This window comes from Anas acuta, chromosome 11 (assembly GCF_963932015.1).
Source record: "Anas acuta chromosome 11, bAnaAcu1.1, whole genome shotgun sequence".
NCBI lineage: Eukaryota > Metazoa > Chordata > Aves > Anseriformes > Anatidae > Anas > Anas acuta.
This window is the reverse complement of record NC_088989.1, coordinates 17,140,960-17,168,463: the sequence shown is the minus strand read 5'-3', so window position 1 is coordinate 17,168,463 and position 27,504 is coordinate 17,140,960. Positions and strand designations below refer to the sequence as shown.

At 42.9% G+C, this 27,504-nt stretch overlaps 1 protein-coding gene across 2 annotated transcripts in view; it reads right to left on the bottom strand.

Moving 5' to 3' along the window:
• SLC6A1 (solute carrier family 6 member 1) overlaps window positions 1–27,504 on the bottom strand; it is a 60,220-nt gene that overhangs the window by 30,764 nt on the left and 1,952 nt on the right. The window lies entirely within an intron of this gene.

The following is a 27,504-nucleotide window of genomic DNA, read 5'->3' as shown; positions in this document are numbered from 1 at the left end:
AGCCATCTGTGTAGGCTAAGTGACAGGTTCCTTCTTCACAAGGGCTAGGCAAATAAGCTATTCTGAGACACTAGAGGTGTTTGAGAAGCCTTTATAGTAAAATGTCAGGCCTTTTCAAAAATAAAATGTTAAATTTTCAGTTTCAATCCACCGCCTGTTTATGTTCTAAGAGGAGAGCTGTTCATTCAAAGGCAGGAATTTAATTCTTGACTATCAGTCAGTGCAAGACAATTTTCCTTGATATCTAGGGGTACGAAGACATCTTTCAGTATGAATTCCAAGCTAGAGTCTTGGAAGGCAAAAACCTTTCTTGAGGAGGGAAAGGAGGGGGGTTATTGGTTTTATTTTCTTTGAATAAGCCATCTGAGCAAATACAATACAGGTGGGAGAGATGATTTACTGTTTTTTCCTCCAAACTTGTTTTTGCTCTCCACAGAGACTTTGACATGCCTGAGAGGTGGACCCGTGCAAACCTCATGAAATTCAACAAGGCCAAGTATAAGGTCTTGCAGCTGAGGCTGGCAATCCCAAGCACAAATACAGGCTGGGCAGAGAACGGATAAAGAAAAACCCTGAGGAGAACGCGTTGGGAGTGTTAGTTGATGAAGAACTCACCATCAGCCAGCAATGTGCACTTGCAGCCCAGAAAGCCACCCGTACCCTGTGCTGCACCAACAGCAGCATGGCCAGCAGGGCGAAGGAGGGGATTGTCCCCCTCTGCTCTGCTCTTGTGAGACTTCACCTAGAGCCTGCTTTCAGCTCTGGGGCCCCAAGAAGGCACAAGGACACAGAAGTATTATGATGAGTCCAGAGGAATTCACGAGGATGATCAAGGGGCTGGAGCACCTCTCCTGTGGTGACAGGCTGAGGGAGTTGGGGTTGTTCAGCCTGGAGAAGAGAAGGCTCTGGGGAGACATTACAGTGGCCTGCCAGTGCCTAAAGGGGGCTGTAGGAAGGCTGGGGTTGGACTCTGTGTCAGGGGGTGTGGTGATAGGACAAAAGGTAATGGGTTTAAACCAAAATAAAAAAAATTCTTCCTTAGCTGTAAGGAAGAAATTCTTCCCTCAGAGGGCGGTGAGGCCCTGGCCCAGGCTGCCCAGAGGAGCTGTGGCTGCCCCATCCCTGGCAGTGCCCAAGGCCAGGCTGGATGGGGCCGGGGACAGCCTGGGCTGGGGACAGGGGGCCCTGCCCATGGCAGGGGTTGGGAGTGGGTGGGCTTTGGGGCCTCTTCCAACCCAAACCATTCTGTAATTCTATGATTTTTGCCTGCAGATTAGGTGAAGCTAGATCTTTTCTGAAGTTATACACTAAATCAGGTTAAAAAAAAAAAAAGTGTTTTCATATCAGGTAAGTGCACACGCGGCTTACCTTGTTCACAGAAAGGATGAGCCTGCACCAGTCAGCAAGACTGTCAGCTTTATTTCTGTCTACCTGACCTGAACAGCAGCACATGAAGAAATACTTTTTTCAACCCCACACTTTGGGATTTGAACATTCATACCAACACCACTTTAATCCCATCTGACTGTCTAGAGGAAAAAAAGATATATGCATTTAATTATACCAGTCAAAAGCTTATTTGCTGCAGCAAATAATTCGGTGTGTCTTTTTTTCCTTTAGGAAACTGCCTCCTGCTCACCCTCTCCCTCAGCCTTTTACATCCTTACAGTTGCAAGGTTTGTAGCACTTGCCAAGGGTGAAGGAATCTAATTTGCTAATTCAATCATCATTTGCAAACTAATGACTGTAAGCATGTATAGAAACTACATTAAAATATCTGGAACACAAGCTACGTTGATGAATGCATTCTCAGAGTAAATAAAGTCACCTTTCCACTGAAGCACATAAAACCTGTGCATATTTTAGGTTCAAGAATTTAGTCCCTTTCTGAACAATAGGCCTATTATAAATAAAATTAACAGTAATAAACATGGCTCAAACCTCCTCCCTAGATGGACTGCTCCAAGAACTCTAGCTACAGCCAAAATTTTGGTTTGAGCCCATGATCAACGACCCCATCCCGCGCGCTTACAAAAGGCCGACCTACCTTCTTCTTGATCAGTGGAGTCTACTTCAGATTCTCCCAAGAATCAATATTTTTCTCAGTTTCTCTAAAATTACTCAAGCCCCACGAATGCTAATACAGCTAAAAGAGCATATACGGATGGGATCCAGGCAGAGAGGGGGGGAACCCCCAAAACAAACAAACAAGCAACTGACACCACAAACCAAATCCAAAAGACACCCCAATGTGAACCATCACCCACAATCCTGTACTACTCACTTCTAGGTTTTAATGCCACCTTGAGTCAGGTCCATAACTGGTATTTAAGCACACAATGATCCTAAAAACAGCAGGAATTCAGTTTCAGGTGTGATCTTAAGAACATCCAGAAATTAATCCAGTCTTAACCCCACCTGTAAAATATGCTTGTTCCCAAGCTCTGCTCTGAGCTGGCAGAGAGGACTTTCATTGGAAGAAGTCATGCACAGATGTGCTACAGAGCACATTTCTGGTATTCATGCACTAACAAATGACCCCTAATTTCAGTGTGTCCAAATTGGATTATCATGCCAGGATTTCTCAAGTGAAGATCTGAGAAAGGTGACCTCAGGCAATCACAGATGCAATAGCACTCTCTTAATTTGAGAAAACAGCCTGAAAATTGGGACACTTATTTTCTTGCCAATCTAGTATTCTCAGCTGCTTATGGATAAGAGATGAGGAATGCTATTGATCAGCATGTTTCCAGTCTCCTGAAGTTATTTAGGTTGGATTACAGAATGACAGAATGGCCGAAGTTGGAAGGGACCTCCAAAGATCATCTAGTCCAACCCCTTGCCGAGCAGGGTCACCCCGAGCATGTTGCGCAGGATGGCATCCAGGTGGGTTTTGAATATCTCCAGAGAAGGAGACTCCACAGCCTCTCTGGGCACCTTGTTCCGGTGCTCTGTCATCTTCCAGTAATGAAGTGACCTCCCATATTCAGCTGGAACCTCCTGGGCTTCAGTTTGTGCCTGTTGCCTCTCATCCTGTTGCTGGGCACAACTGAAAAGAGGCTACAGCCTCTTGACACCCTCCCCTCAGATATTGATACACACGGATAAGGTCTCTCCTGCCTCCTCTTTTCCAGGCTAAACAAACCCAGCTCTCTCAGCCTGTCCTCATACGAGAGGTGCTCCAGTCTTCTAGTCATCTTCGTAGCCCTCCTCTGGCCTTGCTCCAGCAGCTCCATGTCCCTCTTGTCCTGGGGAGCCCAGAATTGCACACAGTGCTCCAGATGGGGTCTCACCAGGGCTGAGCAGAGGGGCAGGATCACCTCCCTTGACCTGATAGCAACACTTCCTAAGGCACCCCAGGATCCCATAGGCCTTCTTGGCCACAAGGTCACGTTGTTGGCTCCTGGTCAGCCTGCTGCCTACCAGGACTCCCAGGCCTCTCTCTGCAGAGATGCTCTCCTGTACTTGTGCTTGGGGTTATTCCTCCCTAGGTGCAGGACCCTGCACTTTCCCTTGTTGAACTTCACAAGGTTCCTCTCAGCCCAATCCTGCAGCCTGTCGAGGTCCCTCTGAACGGCACCACAGCCCCCTGGGGTATCAGCCACTCCTCCCAGCTTTGTGTCATCAGCAAACTTGCTGAGGGTATGCTCAGGATTAGCACCTATCCCCCTGCTCCCATGTCCTAGTACACATTCTAGTCCACACTTTTCTTCAAATATTCCACTTAATCCTTCCATAGAGACTCCTCAGAATTGCTGCATCCCACGTCACTTCACGTCTTAGTTCTGTCCAGTAAACCTTTCAAAGCAGATGCAGATTTCTAGGTAAAATGTGGAACAGATCTTAGAAAAACACGTTTTCCCCACTGGATCAAATTATGGAAATAATGGTTTCTGTACAATGCCTATGAGTTCTCTTACCAGCAATAATCCCTTGTTTGAATATTACACACAACGGCTTTTAGTCATTCAAAAGCCATATATGATTGTCTGTCTACTTTACAGCAATATAAACAGACTCAGGAAGATAAGATGACCACAACCATCTAAAAGAACCACGGAAGGGCTGATGTTGAAAGATGTCTGGATGTCACCTGCTCAAGCAGGGACACCTGGAGCCACTTGCCCAGGACCAACAGGAACCACTCAGCCTGGAACTGGAACCTTCACAGAGGCTGTCTCTTGCTCTACACCATAAAGACTTCCACACAAGTCAAAATACATTTTCTAGAACTTGATGATAGCTGGTTGAGTGGCTGTAAGCACACCAAAGTGCAACCACTTTGCACATAGAGGTCAATCAGTCCATGAGAGATAACATTCAAGTTTTCGAAGGTCAGTAATTTTGTTGACTATGAACTTCAAAAGAATAAACGTATAAAACACATCTCTTTCCTCTCACAAAAAGCAAGTGAAATTTGTAGAATCCAAAAGACTTGACTCACCAAGTTCCATTTACTTGAATGACCACTTTAATAGCAATTGGGCATCCAGACTCTTGGGCAGCTTTTAGCGTCTGGCATCTCTGTGGTGGGCTAACCTCCACGGGTGGCTGGGTGCCCACCTCACAAACCCAAGGCACTTGGCCGCACAGGACTTCCCTCTTCACCTATGGAGCTTGATCACAGGAGGGGCAAGAGGGAAGTAAGCCCAAAACTTAAACAAGTAGAGGCTTTACCCAGAACGGACCTGGAAGGATCCTGAATATCAAAACCAGCTAATCACAGCTCTGGGCACAGGCTTCAAATGCAAAGCAGAAAGACTCGGCTTTTGTTTCAACTATTGCAATCATCATTTCTGCTTTTCTAGCATAGAATTCTGCATTTATTTTATGTAGCTATTTAAAATTAGTTCAGAGTGGACTAAAGTCCAGATGGCACCATTGCAGATTCTTCACTCTGGCATGGATGAGGCCAACTCAGGGTGCTAGTGGTAATAGTCCTATGAATCCTACATACCACATAACTCAGCAGAAGCCACAGGAAATGGCTACACTAATATATGTGGTCCAGCATCAAGACAGTTAAAATAGCTCTGTAAAACAAAACCAAACCCTATCTCAGCCACCGGATGCAGCCCAGTTAAATAAGCTCATCAGCTAACGCACTGTAGCATGTCTAGTACCCAGGCTCATTTGCTGAGTTGGCTTGATTTGCTTGACTATGTTGGCACTGGCAATTTCCATGTTATTTGCATCACTGCAGTACACAGCTTGTGTTGCCCTCCGTTAGTTTCTGGCAGTTTCTCATCACAGCGTTACAGTTTAGCATACTTTAGCAGCATAATTGAGCGGCACGCTGCTGAAGAATACTGCACACTGTGCAAATACATTGGGACAAAGGAAAAGGAAAGCTTCCTAACCTGTGGTCACCACCTAGGTATAGATGAACCACTGACGTTTCCTCGGTGTTGTTGATGCTGTTCCTTATGACGCTGTTGTGCCCACTCACCTGAGTACCCATTCACTGCCTCGTTTTTGCATTTCCATTTTCACTAGCTCCTGCCCTACAGAGAAATGACTGCCACAGTAACAAGGTAGAAAGGTGAAAGGAAAGTTGGAAACTCCTTTAGCTGCTGATGCTATGATTAAAAAAAAAAAAAAAAAGTATAATCTAAAACACCTTATGTCCGTCTTGTGTTCTTTCTCCTGCCTCAAGTATCTAAAGTTTCTCTGAATTATGTTTTCTTTGAGGTAGTCAGCCTTTCCAAGCATACTTCAAGGGCATATGTGTATATAATTGAAGAGTATTTTTCTTCTCCCTTTTGTCCCTTATGCCACATAAAAATCACACATCATTCAATACCAGAGTATGTCATTACTGAACCAACTCCTATGGGACAAAATACTTACAATAATTACCACAGAATATCTTGATATCGACTAGCAAGTAAAAAGTCTGTGGAATACAAGAAAAGAAAAAACAAAAACCAATCCCATCCTTAATCTGTAAGCAGACCTGCATGCTATTTGTTACAGAACTGAGTTCCTGGTTTGGTTTTGTCTGCAGTACATAAGCCTGAAAAAATACCCCACAGATTTTCTCCCACTTCAGCTAATAGCTCTTATGGTTCTTTAGGCCAGTATCTGCAAAATCTCTCCCATTAAGACCATCCTTTGTAGTGAGTTTGATCCATTTGATTGAAAAGACTTGCCAGAGCCTGTAAGCAGGAACCCTCTTGGTGTCTGATGAGTTAGATAGCCATGGTTAAGAACCTTAGTTCCCCTATTGTGTTATAGAACCAAACAAGCAATGCTGAAGAGCGGAGTAAGACTTCTGCTAAGAACGGGCTTTGTGTTTAGCCAACAATTATATTAACTCTATGTCATAAAGTCGGATGTACTACTGTAATTATACACATACAAAACACTACTTAAAAGTCTGTAATGAATGTATTCCCTTTTCTTCCTCACTGCCTCACCGCTTTAGATTATTTCCCTTTAAAAGCAACAACAAATATTATGTTCAGACCAAGGAAAACACTGGAGAAGGCAAAATCTCTCCAAGCTCCAAATATCCTGAATATCTCTCATAAAACAGCACTTTCAGGTCCAACCAAGCTGAGAGCAACCTAACTGCCTGCAATTGCAATTCCAGCCACTGCAAGCCATATACAATTCTCCCATGGAAGCATTAAAAGCTAAGACTTAATTAGCATCCCTGATTAAATAGCAATTCATACAGCCATTACATCTTCCAGCTAGGGTGTGCAATTCTTTGAAGCAGCAACAAAGGGGAGGCGGGGAACAACAAGAATAACACCATCAACCCCCAGAAGAATTATTAAAAACAAAAAAAAACACCAAAACACCACATTCACACACACACAGAAAACCCACCACACCCTCCCCAAAGCCACCTCCACTCACTTTCTTCAAACCTTATCATGGCAAACATTCATGATTTATGCTGGAAAAGCTACTGCCAGGTGCACTCTAAGCACTCCTGTTTGTGGTTTCCATTTTCAGACCTGACCCAAGAGGTCCCAGAGGCCAGGAGAAGCCACGGCAGTTGCAGTGACACAAAGCAGCTCAAAGCGGGCAGCACCAAGACTAAGCATGAGCTGACTTCCATAAGCAGCTGTGGTTCAACAGCTGGCAGTACTGGGGGTGGGAACGAGGCAAAGAAATACATGTAGGTACATAGTTGATAAGAATTCAAACAACAAGTACTTTTGAAACTTGGCTCAGCTCAAACACATCACAGAAGATTGAATCCTCCTTGGGACAGCTGGGTTTGCAATTCTTCACCCCTGTTGTTCTTTGGGAATCCTGAACTGATAGAAAAAATGTGAGCAGGAACAATACTAAGAGGCAGAGTATACATCCATGCAGTCAGCCTCTGTGTGCTTGAATGAAACAACCACGGCAGCAGCCAGAGTTGACTATATGCTGTAGTAAGAAAGAGATTGTTTTGTGGCATAGGAAGTCCCTTAGCTTCTGAATTTCCAGCACCTCCACATCCTTATTCAGCTCCGGGTTCTGTTCAAAATGCTGCTAGCTTGTCCCTGCTTCTTGCTGGATTTGGGCAGATCCCAGATGAAGAGGAGCAATGTCTGAATGCAGTAGGTAACACTGAAGAAAAAACTACCTATGCCCAGACCACTCACAAACTGGCCGTGCTCTCCCCAGGTTGCAGGGATCACCTCAGCCCCTCGTGAAGCTCAAGAATACGCTCACTTTATGTTGCCATGCCAAGTGGGATGGGGCTACAAGAAGCAGTGAGGAGACACCACTACCAAGAGCAGATTATGGAAAGGGAACAACAATTATTTAGGAGTTCATATGCAATGACCATGGAAGAAAGATGTTAACAGTATCAGAAGCATACATATGCCATATATCAAGATGCTTTCTCTATGGGAGCACAGGGTGCAAGTTCTCAAATCCTGCAGACAAGTTGATTTTGGCTTTTAAAGATAGGGCACAGTGTCAAGAGAGAATCTATTAATGGGTCCCAGGCTACTACCCTAACTATGCTAGGGGCCCACACTGACATTTTTGGAAGCATTTCAGATAGCAGAGGGCAACACTACAGCATTATTCCTTCACTCATTCAAAATGGAAACCTTATATAGGTAAAATAAGTCTGCAAAGAGGAAAAACACACCATCATATGGCAACACCCCCAAAGTTACCCAGCCAGCCAGAGCAAAGGCAGGCCGGATACAAGAGAGTGAGCGAGTGTGTTTAGCATCTGAAAGGACATTTGAATAGGTTTCACTACTAGCGTGTCCTCTAGGGTTTGACAAGTCCTTTTGCGTTGGCCTTCAGAAAGTCAGAGGTCAAAATAACATATGAAAATCTGAATGAGTATTCAGTTCCAAGTATTCCTTACTCTGTACTAAAAAGAACCTTCCAGAAAGTGCATTAAAGTGCATTAAAGAGTAAGAGATTTGTCCTTTGAAGCACAGCCTAACAGCTCATCACTTTCGTACAATACTCAGTCCTGTATTTCTTCAAGCACTTCTAATTTCTGCCTCTTAGCCCATTTTAGCCTCTTTTCATTACAGAGGCCGTGGAAAAAAAATCCTCTAGAACTGAAAAATAATAAAACCAAGATTCAAAGTATTTCTTGTTTCACGATGCTCAAAAGCTTCACAAGTGGGATTTGTTTGTGTCACAATTTCTCTAGCTTAGGCAATGCCTCCTGTTTTATCTGAGAAGGTGAACAAACAAGACTTTTGGAATAAACCCTTCACAGTCCCAAGGAACTCAAAGCTATCAGTGGGGTACCATTGGGCATGTGAGTTAACGTACAGATGAATCCAAAGCAGTTTCAGCTATATGCATTGCAATACACAGATGCTCAGTTGAAGAAAGAAGCTTGGAACAACATACAGTACTAATTCCCTCTGTCATTCCATAACCAACACTGTTCCTGTTCAGACAATTCATCCAAATTGCTTGGCAACTCAGCTGTCTCTCTCCTCTTGAGGAATACCACCACAAGTGCACTACTTCATGCAAAACCAATCTATATGCCAGGCAAATTACTTCTGTGACTGTATTCTTCTCAGTATGCTTATAGTTGCGTCCCATCCAGAAGGGGAGTGCTGTGATCTGTGACTGTTAAAGATGCAGTTTGAGAAATATAACCAGAGTCATGGCATAATTTCAATTTTGGTAATTGCATTCTGTACATTTGTAGTTGTTTTCTAACAGCTGATGAATTTTACCCCAGATGTGACTGGTGTCATATCCCAGGTTCCAGGAAGCTGTTAAATCAAAGGACTAGCTTAATAATAAGTACTTACAAGCTTTACTTCTCCTGTCTTTGCTCTGCAGGTTTTTTATGCTCTCTGCAAGCTCCTAAAATCCCATCCCAACAATAGCTGGACTCAGTAGAAATCACAGGAATAAGTCTCTGAGGACATTTTCCTCTTTGAAGTACTGGTCAGGAACCCAGAGAGAATACCTAGGGTACATTAAAGCTCATTTCCCTTAGTCTGCATCAGCTGCAGTGTTTAGTTATCTCCCATTTAAAAGTTTCAGAAAAGTAGTTTTAAAAAAAAAAAAAAAGTCCCCACAGCCACAGAGGTAATAGTGTCAAATTCTGTCTTTTGTCAAACAAATTTAAATGGAATCAGAAGTCTTATCTATTTTGGAATAATGAATTATGCATCGTTTCCTTTTGCAGGGTTTTCATAAGGTATAATTTCCTACTTTAGAGCAGAAGTAAAAAAAAAAAAAAAAAAAAAAGAAAGGGTTTGAAGATGCAAGTAACACAACAGCCCCATCTAGGAAAAGCACAAGGGCACCAAATGGACTGAAATACATGGACAGCATTACAAAAAGCCCCCCAATGACATAAATGGCTTTCTATCCTTGGGTTGTGATTCAGTGTCCATTAACTTCAAAAAACTTGGAACTGAGTACAAAATGTTATGAAAAGCACTTCTTAAAAAGAAAGAGAAAACCTGCATCGTTACGAGGTGCTGTCTTCATTGTATGCCAACGGAACGTCCTTGCTCTGCTTATGGATTTCCAAAAAAACCCCAAACGTGGCTTTTGTAGTGTTAACTCTGCAAGCTCGCCTGAGATCTGGAAGTGAATGGTGTCCTGAACAGCTCAGGTTTTGCTCAAACCCCCAGGCTGAGCACTTGTCAGTGTCACGTATTGTCAGGCATTTGGAAATTTCCTGCAAAGTAGAGTGCTGGATGTTTAATAACCACCCTGATTTTTTTTTTTCTTAATTTCTGAAAACAGTTTCCTAGGCAAGGTAGTTGGGAAGGTGACCTTCCAAAAGTGAAGCAAGCAACGGCTGCCTCCTCAAGCTCCAGGAGAACACAGCTTCCTGCAGCAGAGCATCTCCTCTCCTCCTATTGGGATGGCACTGGCAAGATACAGGACTTTTAAGTTACATTATAAAACGTATAAGGTTTGCTTTAAACCACTGAGATTATTGTGATATGCATGTGATTGAAATTAAGGTAACACCCAAGAAGTTTAGCATAACTGAATCAAACACGGCAAAGTCACTTTGGCCAGTAGGCTGGAGTTCAGGAGATGTGGACGGGATTGGCATCTCTGCTCCATCTGCTACCAGCGTTTATAGAGGTCAGCGGCCCTCAGCCACATTTCCTTTTTGTTGTTAGCCATCTGAACACAGCAAACACAAAGCCAGGAATTTGAGCAAGACCCACAGGAAAAAAATAAAAGCAAGCATGGTCTGTCACCACCCCCACAGTTTTTCTTTTCCACAGCTGTACCACACAAGCACAATAACTGAAAATAATATCAACTGGGGGCTGCTCTGTATTGTCTGTTGGTGTTGCGATGGGAACAGTTAAAAGGCGGGGAAGGAGGGCTGGCAGTCAAAAATAGCTTCCTATTTCTGGGCACTCACTGAGTCCACATGATTGTCGTGCTTTATAGTAGAGGAAGAGGAAAAATTGTGGAACAAGTAGTTTTGAAATGCCCACAGTGAGTCCATCATTACACACGAAACATTTGCAGTGAGGGCGGAAGAAAAGTTTTAGCCCCTTTAATTATATAAGAGGGGAAAAAAAGTAAATGCAAAGAAAGATCTTGATGACTGGTTCAAGGCTTAACAGCAACTAAGGGAGAAAATCCTAACAAGTAGTGCTCTTTTTTGCGACTAGGCAAACCCTAACAGAGATACTCAAGAGACTATCATACTTCAATGATTAAACCAAACAAAACACAAACAAACCAACCCCAAGATAACATTCAGTACCAGTATTTTTAGGAAAAAATAAAAGGAAAAGTGTGTATTCATACAGGCAAATGCTGAGCCTAATGCAAGACCTCTGGCCAACAACACAGAGCTCATTGCAGAACTCCTAGATGGTAACTGCAGCCATAGGGAGCACACCAGGGAAATCCCTTCCACTCTCTCCACTGTCCCTTGTAGGAAGAAGTTGGAAGAAGCCCACAGCAGGCAGAATATCTCCTTACTTACCACAGAGAGCCCTAATCTCCATTCACAAGAGGCTGTCATAAAACTTGGTGACCAAACCACCCCCATACCCTACGGGGAATGAGTTTGTAGAACTCGGTATTTTACATTCATGGCTTTTCAAATTACTTTTCTGTTCACTAATTTATAGGTGGTGACTACACAGACAATTTTCCACTGCTTAATTCATCTACCGAGAGAGAAGCAAACCCACCACAGTACCAGTTGGCTTTAGAAAGGATCCACAGCCACTCTGATGCTGGATTTCAAGCTGGGAACACATTGCACTGTGCTCCTACAGAGTCTCAGTACTTCTGAAGGAGCTGAAGTTGTCCCTCAGGCTTTATTCCAGCAAGCGCATCCATCCACCCACCCCAGGAACCCAACCTCTCCCACCAAGAGCTTGACTGAAACTCTGAGATGTTTGCAGTAGCTTTCCTATTATACAGGCCTCAAAAGTCTCAGCTGAAGGAAGACAACATTGGTCCCACAATCCTCCCAGTCTCAGGGAGGGGACGCTGAAGAAATACAGGATCCTTTGGGGAACGCAGAGTTAACCTCGGAAGGGCAAGCATTCAAGAGAACGAGAGCTGTCCCAAAACAAATACTGACCTATATAATATAATAGGTTTTATTTACTGAGGCATGAGCAGATACCACTTCACTGATTTAAGTGAATAGGCTCCGTGCCAAAGCTATCAATGGAATTATATCTGCTTATGCTGCTGGGAAGTTCTGCTCTTTGCACAGCATTCACTGAGGTGTAAAATGAGGACTTAATGTTACTTGCTTGGACTCATTTCAAGAGCAATTGCTGCACCTGTTCATACCAACACATGCACACTCATTTCCTTTATTTTTCCCCAGAATCCAATACAATAAAACCTGGTTTTAAATAATAAAGCTGTGATTTACATTCCTACATATTTTTTCGTTCCACTAACCACTTCCTTTCTAAAAGGCATCACTTGCCTAAAGACAAAAAGAGAAAAAAGAAAGATCTGTTTCTGCCTATTAGACAATAGCCAATTCCTTGCATCTTCCCTCCACAAGAAAATAAATCTGTGCTGCAAAGCAGTGAAGCCAAGCCACACATCTAGACTCCTGTGAAGCAGCAGCTCCCGGTGTTAGCTAGAGAGTAGGGATCCCTAAAAATAATGTACAGCAGTTATTACCCTCAAGTGGTCCCAAACAGGTACAGAATTCAAACAGAAAGTGGCAGGACAAGAACGAACATTTATGAAGAAACCTGGCTTACCTACACAGCACAGCTATAGTGGAGTGTTCTCTCCTTCTCTAATTTAGCTCTAAGTTAACCCAAATCAGTGGTAATGGACTTGCTCCAAATACACTTTCAAACTGTAGACATTGTGCAAACTGAGGGCTTGGCCGTGTTACATGGTGAATATCCTCAGCACCCACTGGGAGCCCACATTACGTGCAAGGCACAGAGCACTTGGCTGTGTTGAGCAAGTTCTAGCAAGCTTAAACAAAGTGCCATGAGGTTGTTACGGCAAGGAGAGGAATGGTCATCTCTCTACAGCTACATTCAATGCTTTGCTTGGAAAATTGGCTTTCAATGACCAAATTGGACAAAGCAGAGAAAGTGAGCAACCTATGTGACATGCACAGAATCTCCCAATTTGTTCAATTTCTTCTTTTTTATAAGCCTTTCAAGGGTAGACAAATAAAACCATCACTTTCAGTGCACTCGCACAGACGAGATTGCTTCCAGGGGTCCTTCCCAATCTAAGTTTTATTTGATTGTGTACCAAGAGATCCCACGTTCCCCATCACATCTCTGGAGGTGGCATGCTGCTCAGAGATCCTGGGGAATGAGGGAAATATTGCAAGGCCCAAGGACTGCAGCTTCTCTTACTAACCCCTCAGGTGCCCTTGCCCAGTAGCACAGAGGTTACAAGAATACATCCCCAGCTCTAGGTTCCTTTCATTCCTATCCTCAAGCCTTATTGCCTCCTACACAACTACCTCTTAAAAGAGAGGCAACAGCATCCATACCAAACTAGGGTAACCACCCCGAGGGAGGACTGTGTTCTGGGTAAGGGTGGTACAATGCTTAACAAGGCAAATATCTGTACTTGCTTGCCACAATTTAGAAGGACCAATGCTACCTCATACTTTTTTTTTTTTTTTTACAGTCCTGTGTGTGCATTTAGAAAAAAGAAAGTAGTAGGCAATGGCCATCAGCAAGCCTTCATTTGCCCCAGTGAAACATAAGGAGAAACTCAAGAAAGCTGCTTTCTCATGCTTAGGAAGCAATTGCAGGTATGGACCAGTGCAATTAAAGAGAAAAAAGCATTTATTTCTTACAATTAATGTATTAGGGAAAAACAAAACAAAACAAAAATTAAAAAAACACATAAAATTATGGCAGCATTCTTTTTAAAACAATACATGACCTCTCCCATCCATTCATTATTTTTGTAAAGGGAATATCAAAGATGTATGTGTTTATTAAGGGTGTTTATAAAAGATCACCACTGGATTATGATAAACAATGGGACTGAATTTTTCAAAAGAGCCAAAAATAGAAACGCGCACATTCCAGTGGGATTAAGGTGTCTATCTTTCTTACACTTCGAGGAAAAATAAAGTACCCTGAATGATTTATGTCTCCTTTGGTTCTGAAAGACTAGATTTAATTATGTTTTGGTCTAATGGCTGGCACAGACTAGGAATGGAAAGATGTAGATGAGAGTGGGAAAGGGATTACTTCTGCCAATCACATCCACAAATAGCGCTACAATTTTTAAGATCCATTGGACCAAATCTTGAAGCCTTTTATTAGCAGAGAAATTCCCCTTTACTAAGAAAGCTGCACCCAAGACAGCACTCCATACCTCACCTCACTCAGCTGCTGAATGCAAACTATCATTTCTGACTCTTGCAGCGCTCAGTTTTTATTATGCATAACACACTCCAGTGCATACAACAGCTCTTTTTAGGGCTTATCACTGCAAGATGACAAAGTGTCAGCTGTAAGCTACCCTTGAAGATTCCCCCTCCCTCTAAAGATGCCAATCTCAGATTCTACAAGCAAAGGCATGTTCCTGTTCTATCACATGTCAGCAGCTATAAACAACAGCCTGAAGGGTGCTTCCCCCCCTCCTGTAAACAAAGGAAGTCTTTATTCCTCTAGTAGTAGATCTTTCACAAAAACTGTGAATCCCGACTGTTACATGGCAGTGATAACTCATGCTCCTGCTAAATAAAGCTCCCTAGAAATAAACCGTGATGTTGAAGACATTTGTTTGCAAGACAGTTTAGACATCCTCAAACACAAATCATTCAATGGAGTATTAGGAATTTCAGATTCCTCTGCACATTCAACCAGAGAGTGTTTCACCTCTGCTTTTATGGAAGCTGTCATCATCATTCAAATGAAATATAGAGCCTTGCTCTAAAGTGAATGCAGATTCTTTTGGTTTGCTGTTCCAGAAGGGGAAAGGGAAATAATTTGTGGCAGCAACACTGACACTAGGTAGCAGGGAATGAATCAGTCCTCCCCAACCCCCCCCCCCCCCCCACCTCCCTACTCCCCCCCCAAAAAAATAATATGGGAGCAGCATCCTTTCACAATAGCCATATTCATCCAGACAGAACACTGATCGATTCAACGTTCCTGGTGAAAATATGGACCCAGAGCAGCATGGCAGCACAACTGTGTTCCAGCCAATATTTTATGCTCCCTGTAACCACATCTAAAGGCATAGAACTGCACTGGCCACTGCTCTAAGTGTATCGAGGTCAGTGGAGTTAGAGCTTTCTGCAGAAATCCCTGGGCTTTCTCATTGACACTTCCAGCCTCCCAGCTGGAGCTTCTTGCTGGACGAGCAGCACTTGTTTCTACCAGCCACGAGTAAATCCTCCATCCCAAAGGCAGAAACATCATGAAGAAACACCATCAGACACCTAACATGTTGTTAAACACTTCAGGAAAAGCAGTGCTTCCCACAAACCTACCACCTGCCTTTCTGCTCCTGTCCCAAGCAGAAAAATGTCAATTATTCACTCCAGCCCCATAGAGAAGGCACGTGAGCATAATGAACCTCCAGAAAGACTCACGTGGTGTTTCACAGAAACTACCTCTGTGTAGTAACTGATAGCATGAGTACAGCAGAACATATGGCACCCATGTAAATGTTACAGCAGCCATTATCTTCTCTGTTGAAGTGCACGAATGCAGCATTGATGAAAAGCTATCTTGAGACAGCAATACATTTTGCTCTCACACAAGATAGCATCTGGCATGTGCCAGCCGAAGTGTAGCAATCACTTGTGTGCCACATTTTGACCCAATGTTAGCTCTCAAGTAACAACTTGGCTTTTTTTTTTTTTTTTTTTTTTATTATTATTAAAGGCTACAGCATTTCTGAACCCATTTTTTCTTTTTTGCTGCTCAGAATCCAAAAGCAAGCAAGAAATAGTGGCAAGCCCAATGTACTGCCATTTGGGTTGTTACCTGTTGCCTGCTGCTATTCAAAGCTCTTCTGCTGCCAGCTCTTCACTCAGAATTAACCTCTTCAAGACAAGCAGCGACAAATCCCTCACCTCCTGGGAAAGGCTAAATTACTTACAGCAGTCTGTCCTTTTACCATAAAGTCAAAAAGTAGGAGACCAAATGGAATAAAACAGTGAACGAAATGTGAAGAATGCCTGCAGTTCTGCCTCTTGGCTATTCTTTCAACCCAACAGGTCCAAAGAGGAGCAATCGCTCTTGCAGCGCCAAGCAGCGATCATTCCAGCACTGGTTTGCATCGCTTCTTCCAGCGTTACCAAAAGCTTCCCATGGGCAGCAAGACAAGCAGGTGTCCTTTAAAACACTGGAGAAAGCTACCAAGGCCTGCTATAGAATAACAGTACACTTCTCATTGTGGCCGTCCCTGTGTAGTGTTAATTATTTACATGTCTTTTTACCCCCAAGGGATGCACAACTGATACGTCTTTGTGAATTGCAAGTTCAAACGCTTGGAGAATAGGAAGCTATTTGTGAGCAGCCTAACTGTCCTTAACCTGCACACCTCCATCCCCCACGATGGAGAAAAGTGCTCGTAAGTCCCCTGCACACTTCTGTTCGCTTTACTGCATGTTTTCCTGTGTTACCCATCACCTGTGTGATTTGTAGCCTGTTTGCATGGAACAAACAAGCAGCTAATCTTGACTGGAATATACGAATGTGATTAATCCCCACAATGTTGTAGCAAAAATAAGCTGCACTAGCTTCTGAAGGTGCCTGAATATAAGGCACTTCAGGGCAACACCTACATAACCTGTAAAGGAAGGTTATTCGCCCACCTCCCATCTCACCCCTGATATAGTGGGAGCATCAGTGCGGCTATAATGAAGAGAATAAATCTGTAGCCATGATACACATGGCTTTTAACTAGCAGGTACGTGGGCATTCACATAGTTAGGTGTCACATCTTCAGCACCTCTGAGAACTTTTCTTTAACTGCTTGAAGCAAATCACCACATCCGCAGCTCTGCCCTTGCGATGCATTTCTGTTGCAATTTTCTACAGCTTCCAAAATAGCTGCAAAAGGAAGACATAATGCTTTCATGCAATGAAACCAGTATCGCAGAGGATTCGCTCAGACAGCATGTATTCGTCAGAAATAAAAAAGCTTTTGTGTTACTCAGAAGACAAGGCAGAAAGTCCTTATATAAAGGACAAAAGAAAAACTGAATAGGGTTGCCTTTCTAATACTGCCAGTGCTAGCAAGACATGATCTGCAAATAATAGTGGTTTATAAAAAAGCAAACAGAAAACCACCCCACACGCGGCAGTTTAATTATCTTTTTGAAGTTCCACCTAAGGCAGTACCTAAGGTACACCTAAGTTTTCCCCAAGCCCATTATTGTCCATTATAAACTTGGCTAAGATGTACACACTCGATTAAAAGAAAACCCATTCCTTGGTAATTTCCATTTAACATCCCTAACTCCTCCCATGAGTTTAGCTTCATAAACTACCCATTTATTTTTAAGCAATCTGCTTTACCATGAAGACACACTGAAATGGAACATAATGCTGAAGCTCATTTAATTATAAAAAAGGTATAAAGCTATAATAAATAAATTCCACCAGTCCCAGTTCAATTCCCTTTTGTGGGGAGCCAAGCTGAAGTGTTCTATGGGCTAATTTGCTTTTTGGCATTGTCCTTGAACACCTCCAATTCTTTATTATTTATAATCAAACCAGATTCCCACTGAAACTATACAGAGGTATGTCACAGGTCTGTAAATCTGTCAGGTCCCCTGGAGACCCTTAGCAACTGTTTGTATAAACCCAGCACCTTCTTGGAAACTCTTCTTGCATAAAATCAAAGTAATCCTTATGCTCAGTGGAAATGGATATCCTTGGAGTAACTGAATGCAAACATGGCAAAATGATCTTCCTTAAGCAGTCCTCCGAGTGTCACTGCAAAGCAGGACCATCAATCTTTTACAGCCAGCCACAAAGATGAATTCTGCCAAGCATATCTATGCCCTGTCAGTATTACTGCTTCCTCTTGAAGGCTTAATGGCATCAGCACTTGGAGATGGAGCTCTGGATGATACAAGCCAAAGTAGTTTCCGCTTGGTTGTATGGTTATAAACGGCAAAAACCCTTCCTCTGTTTCTAGATGCTATGGGTCAGATTCACAGCTAATGAAAACTACTGATGGTCCATTGTCCCTGACCTTTCCAAGGCAAGGGTTTGGCTGACTTCCCTGCTCTTCTCTTCAGAAAATTCATACTTATTCCCTTCTCAATTGCACATGCCTTTTATTGGGACATTAGCATATTAAATCCACCAGCCATCTCACACACCAGAGTTTTTGGTAATTTTTGGTGGTACAGGGGAGGGCAGATGCATTTCTTAGCGGATCTGCACCCCTAAAATCTGCTCACCTTCAGGGTGTTAGCCATTCCTTTAGCATCACTCAATTTCTACAGCTTTAGGAAACAAGGTAGAGTTACAGATGTTGTACACAAAGTGCTACACAGAACCAGCCACTGCCAGAATCAGCACACTTCCAAGTCACTTAACATCACACTGATGTTACAGTAATGGGAAACTTCATACACTGAGCAATCAAGGCAACAGCAGGAGGTTCCCTTTCTTTCATGTGTGTTTGTAATCCAGCCTCTCAAGTACTCCTTTACTCAGGGAAAAAAAGGAAAGCATCATACTACAAACTCAGTCCCCACCTTTATCAAAAGCAGCAATGTTTTGGCACGGAGAATTCCTGGGACCAAAACAATAGACTTACAGCCATCAGCACCATAAAGCACTGCAAAGAAGAGCAAATATATTCACCTGTGTTCCTCAAAGGCACTTCCAGCCAGGCTGCTGTGTTCATTTCTAGACACATATATGCCCATAGTTAAAATCTGAGTATTTCTTTAAAAAAAGATGCATTTGTTTCATCCAAGGACAAACAAGTGACAAACAATAATTTGCCACCGCTACACATTCACCCAGAGCCATATCACCACCTCATTACTGTGACACTCAGTTTCCAGCTGGGTGCACAGCAGAGGTCAAAACAGAAGCTACAAGTGACACTTAATTTCAGTCTGTTCACATCTGTCTTAACTGAAGCATGGTTTAATCCACACAATCATCTTAAACATCAGCAAATGATGGCAGGAAAGTAACTAACAGGAGGAAAAGATCAGTATTGTAGAGTATATGCACGTAGAGCATGCGTACATATGTACGTATACACGAGTGGCTAATTCCTGTTCACACGACAGGTCTGAAGCTGTGTTTCTGCAAGAGCTGCCTGCGAAGGGCTTGTGGGGCAGAAGAAGCCCCAGGTGTTGTGTGTGGCTGCAGTGCTTCCCAAACTGGTGGGTGACTGATGCTGCCAGAGGCAGGTTTCACTCAGGCAGGAGGCTTACAGGCATCTAACGCAATGCCAAACGTCCAGGTTCACCTGTTAGGTCATTTGCTAAATTCAACATATATTTTGTTTCCAAAAAGACTGAAGACTTCAACCGTGAACTATTACATAATCCCAGAAAACGTTAAAGCATTATAGGAGAGATGACAAACTGGCCGTGAGGAATTCTGGAGGAGCTGATCCTGTACAAACAGGTCTGTGAACTGACGCAGCAGGGACACGGTGGCAGGACCCAAAACCAGGAATAGTGAGCAGCACAGAAAAAAAAAAAAAAAAAAAAAAAAAAAACTGAGAGGATGTTTGAAGAACTACATTTGAGTTGACCTGTACTGATCAAACCCACACTACCCTGCAATCCATGCCCCCAGGGCACAGCAGCATGGTGTGTCTAAATGTGCCCAAGTTTCTGACAAATATCATCTCACACATACTGTGAGTTACCTGCCTCTCCTTCAGGATAAATACCTTTAGCACAGACCCAGAAAACCTCACCAACTCAGTTCCTGAAGTTCTCATGCATTCAAGTTAGACACAGACAACAGCTGGAGATTCAAATAGCGTGAAGCAGGCATGAAGCAGCATACATCATCTCAAAAGACCCCATCAGATCAGTAATTACACAGCTGAGGAATGAATGCAGCACAGATCTCACATGAGAAAAGGAAGAAGGATCCCAAAGCAGAATATGAGCATTCATTGAGATCACATGCAAGAGTTTATCTGCAGTGATGCTGCATTTCACTAATGAGACCACTGACAGACCTTCGCTCATTTATGCCAGCAAGGGGCTGACCTATTTGGTTAATTATTACAGGTTTGGTGTTGTTATTCCAGGAGCCAGAAAACCTAGGCTGCAGAATGACATCAAATCCAGTCCTGATACATTTATTTATATAGACCACTGCAGACAATTCTACCAGCCCACCAGAAATATGCCAACCTTGTAGATAGTGCTACCTCAAAAAGTGTGATTTTCAGATATTTATAGAGGATGACGACCCTACTTCATCCAAAACCATAACCAAGGGTGATCATGCTCACTCAAAATTCCTCCAAATTAAAACACCTGGTTTATCTTCCCCCAATGACTAGTACTGCCTTCATCCTCCTGACAGTGACTGACCCAGATGTTTTGCACAGCTACACCACTACCGAGACTCCTCCTCAACAAGCTGAAACAGAGGAATTTTTCAGTTGCTTACCAACAAGAGCAATCGAGACATAACATACTGTGCAGGCGTCCCAGGGACAAGCCACTCTGAAACACTGTACAGGGAAGAGCTCAGCTCCAGTGCTGTGAGATCATAGGACAGAGTGGCCTCCCAGAGCTGCTTGTTTGGGGATGCAGCCTTCAGGCTGCTGGTACTGGCACTGTTGTCATCCCCAGGAAGCCTAGGCCAAAGCTGGATCTTTCAGAGCTGGTAAACAGAATGGCACGGTGTCGTCCCTATTTTCCACACAAACCAAGTACCAATCTGCAGACTGGAAGCTCAGTCACAGGCAGGGATGTGGGTGACACCCTGCACAAGGGGCACGCAGGGTCTCAGGGCCTTCTGTTGGCACCCCGAACTCCTGGCACCCACCCACAGCACCTCAGCTCCACTGCTCCAGTAATCCCATTTAACACAACACTTAGGTCGCTGTCAGCTCCACAAGGACAGGCTGCAAACCGAGCAATCATCTCAAGCATTTGGGACCCTCTCCTCTCCCCTCACATAAAAAAAGCCAACTTTTTTCAAATCAGCAAAAACCCCTCTGGATTTAGTCCAGCTGCTAAGCTCCTCTCACTTGCTGGGCAGAACAGAGAGCGCAAAGCCCCACATTTATAAGGAATTGAAGAAATCTTGCAATCAATATGCAGCACGGATCTCTGCACTACAGCAGTTACATTATCTTGTGTGGCACATGCACCGTTCCCATGGCAACCAGCATCCTTCATCCAGCTCCCTTATTATGGCTATTGGAGCCTTTCAGAATCTCTGGTGTCCAAGCCACGGCTCAGAGCTACTTTGTGCTAATAAGCCTCAAGAATAGATACAAGAAAAGCAGAAAATACAGCTAACTCTGCTTTGCTAATCTATAAGCAACATGGAAAGCAAGGAGTGGCATGGGAGATGCAATTCAATCAGCTAAGGGGAAGCAACGCTTACATAACTGTCTTCATTAGGGCAGATGAACGTAGCGCCAATGCGCTCGAGCCTTTTAATTCCTGACAAAATAACAGTCAGTTCATGAAGTTTGCTGCTGAGGAATGGTTCTGTAATAGGCAATCTTCTATCTGAGTAATGTTGCAATAGATGGATAGCAAGATCTGTCTTTATTGTTGGAAAGGATTGCATTTGTCACTACCTGCAGAGTTCAGGAAAATAATTTCACTTCTAATTTTTGTGTCCAGTACTAAAGTTCTAAAGGGCTATTATCAAAATTTATAGTCTTTATAATGCAGTCTCTATTTACTTCATATAAGAATTCTCCCTACATATTTTAAAGCCGCTTTCTCCATCAGTAACCCCACTCTTTTTAGGGGGTGGGGAAGGTGGGAGGTATCCAGTATTTAAGCATTTCTACAAAGCATTACAGCAGCATCGTTATGCTCTGCACAGCTCGGTGCAAAGTTTCTCTTAGTCACCAACTGGCGAATGTCAGGCAGAAAACAAATAACCCAGTTTGTTAAAGTGACCCCTGACAAATTATCCCTAAGTTGCTAGCTAGTGGTTTCGTCACCCTGAAATACCCATGGGTCAGTACAAACAGAAAGGCTTCGAGGTTGGAGCGTTTCAGGGCTCTTAAAAAGAAACGTTAAAGACACTACACTAGGAAGTGCCCTTCTGACTGACAAAGGAGGCTGACAGGCTGTTGAACACAGTCCAGCTTCAGCTATGCTTCAGCTTAATTGTGCTTGGCACCTTTTCAGAAAGGGCAGTGAGCTTTAAGCACCTTGGACACAGTCTTTTCCAGCTGCTTCGGCCCCGGTCAGTAGCAGGTGTCCCTCTTGCAGTTGAAGGCACACAAGGTCAGGCTTTGGAACAGACACGTCAGTGAGATGAATGAAGCCAGCCAATACTGGGTGGAGGGTTGTAAGAGCATTCAGAAAGCATCCAAGCATCAAGATCAGCAAAGCCCAGTCTCACGTGGCCTCTGTGAACAGAGGGAAGAGCAGGTCTCGCACATGCTGGAGACTCCAACCACATCTCCACCACATCTCCACCTGGAGCCTGGAGGGCCCCAGCAGGGCCTGCTCTTTTGGGCTGGTGAGTAGTTCGGGGAGAGCAACTGATGTTACTCTTGAAGAAGGATTTTAAAGCAGAAGCGGTATACATTCTACAGAAAATAGAAGAAAAACTTCCACTGTTTGCCACCTGAAAGCCTCCTGACCTGCACCACAGCTCGTGCTCTCACCTCCTTGTTCCCCAGCTGGCAGGTGCATGCCACCATTTAATCAACTGCACGCCTGATACGGGCAAGCTCCTTTCTGAAAAGTGAAGGCAACACAATCACCATCCAAGGATGTAACTTAAGGTTTAACTGCCTTTATGTTTTAGGCTGAAGACATGCTGCTATTTAGCTCTGGACAGATTTTGAATTGTTTACTTGTGTTTGACAGCTCGTGAAATCAATGGAACTTGTATCGTTTAAACCCACAAAGAAGCTGAATATTTTAACCATGTGGTTTGGTGTTATTATGTAGTTTGCAAGAGCAAAAGGGAGGGGAGTTTTCCTGCTATGTCTTCCCTTCAGAACACGCATAACAAGTTTACACAGCCCCAGTTCTCTTGCTTGTGAGATTGAGAAGCTTTTAGTCCTTAAAAGGAAAAGAAGAGGTGCTCCAAGAATGCTTAAAATGCTCCTCTTGTCTTGTGCTTCGGCCCAGAGATGGCTGCTTGCTCCCAGTTCAAATGCAGGCTCTGTGCCACCCTTGCACACATGACCGGCAGTGGACTCTAAGCTGGGACTGCTGGGTGAAGCAAGCCAGGTGCAAATGAGGAAGAAGATGACATTGTGTTACCTTGAGACACGTCTGGTAAGCTAGACATGGTCTATCACACTAAAGGCAAGATTCCTGTAGAACGATAATCTTTCCGAATGTAAGAGCATATTTCAGATTATCCCAGATAGTTTTATTTTCAGAGGTTAACTGGTCCTAAGAATTTTATCTAATTGCACATTCCTCAGAATAGACTCCTCTAGCTGTTCTGTAATCAAATCATAATTAAAGCATCTGTGTCACTTTATCTCTCCCTTCCTGCTATGTGTAGCATTTACAGAAGGCAAAGATGCAGCACGCAAAACCTCCAGCATCACGGCTCATCATCAGCGCAATAATAAGGATTTGTGCTCGTGTGGTTTTGTGAACATCTCCTTAGGCTTTCATTAGCCTTTAAAAACAAAAGAGGTAGAGAAAAGAATACTAAACAGTGCCCCCTTGTTGTAACCACAACTGGAGGCCATGTTTTATTCGTGCGACACTTGTTTTAAAACAGCTGCCTCATTTCATCTCAGCTTCACTGAGAAAATAGTGCAGTGGGAAAACAGTTGGCAGAGCCTGAAATTAAGATGTGTTAAATAGCAATATCACCTAGACAGAGAAAAATATTTTCTTTAAGCAGCCTATCGGTTGTCAGGCTCAAAACAAACAAATAAAAAACCCCAAACCACCACGAGAAGCAAGCCCCTTCCCCTAAACTCCACCACTGAACCCCAAACTAACCAATTCCAGGGCTCAGGTTGATGAAGAGATGCTGGTGTGTGTCCTTCACTTTCAAGGGCAAATTGAATGAGAAAGGTGATATAAGGAGAAAAGCGACCGCACAAACTTTCTCCCTCCCCTCCAAAAACTACTCAGAAGTGATGAATATGCTGAGCGAACTTCCTTGAGAAAATAGCTTGCATCTTGAGCTTAGCTGTATCTATCTTACTTAGGGGGGAGTAATTCCTTGCACAAGCAGAACTCAAGGGAATTATCTGTCTGATATTAAGAAATTGTAGTTTCTGTTGAAAGAAATACACTGATCAGTAACTGAAGAGGTATATTTTTACATGAAAACGTTGTGTATTTATTCACAGCTGCCATGATTTTTCCTTCCCATCTCCTGCCCTAGATTTTGGTCTCATTACACAGTTTTGCAAAGTTCCAGAATGAACCTCAGTTTGTGTAGGCATTGCTTGGAAGGCACATGAAAACGCTTGGTATCAGAAGGGCTGATTTTTCACTGTGTGCTTTCCATTACAGAACCATGGAATGGTTTGTGTTGGAAGGGACTTAAATACCATCTAGTTCCAACGCCCTTGCCCTGGGCAGGGATAATTATAACATCGCTAATTAAACATTAAAATAATTAAGCATACTTTAAGTTTCTGTACAAAGTAAAGATTTAATTTATGCAAAGACAATTTTAAGATGGCACTTCAGACTAAAATCAGCATTAAGTTTGCTAACAACATCTCTCTTAAAATATAGAAATGTGAATAAAGATATAAATCAGGATTTTTCTAGCTTAAAAAAACAAACAAACATACAAAAAAAAAAAAAAAAGACACCTCTCTTAATCACCCTTAAGTAATACTTACATTTCTAGACAATGAATTTTCAGAAATGATTTCATGATGTGAAGTGATTTTTGGAATAATTGATGCCTCAGCAAGCCTAACTTAAATCTTGTCATATTTAATAAGGAGGGTTAGCTACAGCATATAAGGCTGACATCTGGATTTGATTTTATTTCTTTTAGATTTCTGCAGATAACAGTGGCACATCAGAATTCCTACAGAGTAAGACAAACATAGGACTTCTGAGACACCGAAGTGATTACTCAAAGCAGTTCAGCAATTACAGCTGAAGTCAAAGGACTCACACCTGCTATGCCTCGTGGGTTCCCTGTAGCATCTTTTGTAGTGAAAAGCTGTAATTAACCCAGCACAAAGCAGAATTATTGTCGAGGAAGTGGTATTTTCTGCACATTTAAGTCTGATTAGAGTAGTACCATGGAAATACCAGAATTTAAATATGAATGGGATGGGTCTCTTTCTGGGGTAAAACCAGAGCATGACCACTCACACCAATGTTGCTCCAGCTCCACCAGTGCAACTGAAGGCAGCCTTTAGCACTTGGCCTGCAGGGGACATGGACATCATCTTCTGCATTCTCTACCTGGACTGTTGGACAGATTTTGAACAGTTGAGACTACTGCAAAATACATTCGGGGGAAAGCCAAAGGGTTTCTTCTTGGAAACAGTTTGTTCTTCATGCTACACCATTGGATTTTCTTTCTTCAAATTCCCTCATAACTGAAAGGAGAGTACAAGTACAAAGATATTTTTTTCTTGTTTGTTTGCTCTTATGTCAGGGGCCAAATCCTGCCTGCATTGTTGAAACAGCACTCTATGCAGCTAGCAGAGATTTTTCAGTGGTAAAGGAAACCCAGGTGTGGATGGATTTGCTTTTCATGATCTCTTTCAATTTGACTGAGCAAATCACATTTCAAGTATGTAACTTCTGGCATTTCTTTTATAAAACACTCACAAGTGACCTGTGAAAGTCTCAGGTATGTGCGCATTATTTTCCCCTTTAAAATATAAGTAAAAAAGGTCAATAATCCACTTGGTACTTCAGTCCATTCTGACACAAAACTTACAACAAAAGACAAAGCTGAGGCATGAGCTATCCTTACACCGACAGCCAAAGGACATACCTCTGGAAGCAGAGGAACAACAAATCTCAGGCGCTAGAATTTCACTAATATCAAATGAAGTGTTGTTTCCTAAAGCCAGATAACAAATAATTCACCTGCGATTTGAACACAGCTTAACCTTAGAGCTGATAGCACAAGTCTGAAGTCTGCATTTCTTATTGCTATTTGTACAACAAAAGACTTCGTCGCCTTGTCCATTGCTTTACCGAACCACTGCAACAATTGACCTTGTCTTTTAAGGCAAGATCTGTCATGGCAGTGGAAGTGCTCACCATCTCTCTGCTTGGCCACGTCTGTGCTGTCATCGCCTGTTCAAAGAGGTCAGAACTGCAGCATCAACCTTGCATTACAAACGTTCGCAAAGGCTTTGAGGTGCACCGCTTCCTGCATTTTATGTAACCAAATGTGTCACCGTATTAAAAGCACAACCATGCAAATGTCACAGATGACCATCTAACATGCAGTTGAAAGGCACAGATATGTCCCCAAGTCCAAATTCATTTTTCACTTCCAACATTCAATGCAAGCCTGAGTTAGAAGTAGTCATGGTAAGTAGAAAATCCTAAGATAACATGAAAAGAAATTGTCACCAAGGATTCTCTTCAGAGATAGTATTTTTTTCCAAATCACTTGTTCATACTTGAGTCATCTCAGAAAGCATCTAAAGCTTGTGGAAATTTGTCACTGCAGATAGGACGATGACTGCAGAATTCTTAAAGATTATTTAGAAATTTTCTTTTGGCATCTGTAGCTCAGATTGCCCTTACACAATGAATAGATTCAAATATAGTCAAAAACCTCTTCCCCCACCACCTCCCTACTTCACTTGTTCACAGTCCTCATGTTCAATTACTACTGTGCTATACTTAATAGTGCCATCAGCGCTGCGGTACTTTAGCAATAATAGAAGCATCACATCAGCAGCCAGAACCTTAAGCAAATACATTAACCACTGATTTGCTTGCTATGAAATTGGTGCTTACTTTCGCAATGCATTTGTAGTGATCCACAATATTCAGGAATCAAACGAGATCAGAGCATGCAGCCCCCAAATGCTATAGGCAGACTCAGCATTTAACTTCACCAAACAAAACTACTTATTGAACAAGGCAGACATGAGAATTGCTTTGTTTTTCCCCCATTTCCATTTTCATGTGAAATAGGAAGATTTACACCCATAAAACCTGCACAGCCCTATCTGGAATATTGCAGACTCTTTGGGTATGAATAAGTCAATTATCACAACACAGCTATTTATCATGAACACAAGTGCCTAGTAATTATGCAGACCCCAGCTCATATGAACAAACACACGATAAAGATAAGCTGTAAAAACATCTGATCATCACCAAATGACATCGTTCATACCTTTAGCCTCTGAAGAAACACAGAACACCAGGTTGTTACACATTCCACATACTCCAGAGATTTAGAACTCTACGAGGAGTTTCTTACGATGGCAATGTTCATGTTAAAATGCCCC